Source organism: Arachis ipaensis, chromosome B03 (assembly GCF_000816755.2).
Source record: "Arachis ipaensis cultivar K30076 chromosome B03, Araip1.1, whole genome shotgun sequence".
Lineage (NCBI taxonomy): Eukaryota > Viridiplantae > Streptophyta > Magnoliopsida > Fabales > Fabaceae > Arachis > Arachis ipaensis.
In genome coordinates, this window is record NC_029787.2 from 111,512,382 (window position 1) to 111,514,085 (window position 1,704).

At 28.8% G+C, this 1,704-nt stretch overlaps 1 protein-coding gene across 1 annotated transcript in view; it reads left to right on the plus strand.

Moving 5' to 3' along the window:
• LOC107633559 (zinc finger MYM-type protein 1-like) overlaps positions 1 to 1,704 on the plus strand; it is a 6,043-nt gene that overhangs the window by 3,897 nt on the left and 442 nt on the right. The gene's annotated exons all lie outside the window — the stretch shown is intronic.

The following is a 1,704-nucleotide window of genomic DNA, read 5'->3' on the forward strand; positions in this document are numbered from 1 at the left end:
TTTCCTCTTTTCCTCTTTTTACTTCTAATTTTTACTAAAATTTTTATTTAGACCCAAAATTTTATTTTAATTATAATTTTGACACAAATAATTTATATAATTATTATTTTATCCTTGATGACACTAAGTTTAGAATTTTACTGATCTTTCTATTAAATTATATTTTTAACTCTCTTTTTACCCAAAAATGACTATAACACCCTTTTTATTTTTATCCACTTATTCTATAGAATTAAAACTATTTTTTTTAACTTCTTTTTAACTCCTTAACATGTTACTTTTCAGGTTTTCAGGGACTAAAATTTTCAAAAATATAATTTTGCATTTTTATCCAATTTTAGGCTTAATTCCAAGTGCTCCGTTAATTTTTGGTTGTCCCATATATTTTTTAAAGAAAAATAAGCTTCATATATCACTCAAATAATAGTACAAAAATAGAGAAACATCACTGAATTTTCAGAATTAAAAATCAAGTATAATAGTGGCTTATATGAATACTGAATCAAGAACAAACCTATTCTAACTATTTTTAACCCTTACCTTTTGTTTAATTCAGTTCTTAGACCTCTCATACACCAAAAAATACTCACACAAAGGCAGAAACACAGCTGGTGGTACAGTGTTGTCCTTGGCAAAAAAGTGTCACGAAAAATGATAAAATTAACCACTTTGACCTTGAATTTCTCTAGCTTCTTAGGTGTGCTCTACATGGGCTTCAAGAGAAATTTTCTATACATAAAAGAGAGCAAGAATTTATCATCATCACTACTAGAAAAACAAAAAAAAATGGAGATGGAGCAAGAGCTTACCTTGCCAAAATTTCGGTAAAAATGCAAGAATTAGTAAAAACGGCAAGGAATTGTATTTGTATGGCTTTGATTCTTGAGGAAAACTTGAAGAACAATGAAAGAGCAGAAGGAATGAATGCTAGAAACGCAGAAAAGTAGTGCGGAAGTCCTCCTTTTTCTTCTCTCTAACTCACGGTTTTTTTCTTCTTTTATGGTAAAAATGTTGTTAATTTTTTTCTTAGTGATTGTCTTAAATAAAGTGATGAAGTATGGACTAATTAAAATGGTAAAAGAGTGCTGAAAAAATTAGAGAAGAATGGGCTGAGAATAAGAGAGAAGGGACATGATTTCGAAAAAACACAGTCAGCCTCATCATGACGTCTTTATTCGCAGTTAACCGCAGTTAGTTACTCGTAGTTAAAAACAAAGCAGAGAGGGATGAGAGACTGAGATAATCTCGGTCCAGAGGTTGAGAGTGAAGGATGGGTTACTTGAGTGGCAAGTAAAAATATTCGAAGTCTCTAGGAGTCGTTTCTAGAATACTAGTCAGAAATTTGGTTCGGGATAACTTTTATCGTGTGGTAAAATAATTAATAACTAAGATTTATTCTTAAAGAAATAAATTATAAATGGATGGCTAATATTAATCTCAGGACACAATTACTAAAGTAGAAATTATTTTTATTATTGATTTCGAATTTTTTTCAGTTACTAATTTTTTTCCGACACATGCAAAACTGTCACTAAAAGTAAATTTTCAACTCAAAGAGTCTCTAATGAAGAAAATAAACCAATGACAAATAAGTGTTTATTTTTTACTAGTCAAATTTGACTTAGAGAAATTAATTACTCTCGTAAAGTTAAATTTGACCTATTAATTATTAATTTTTAATTTATTTTTGTTTTTTACCCTTAG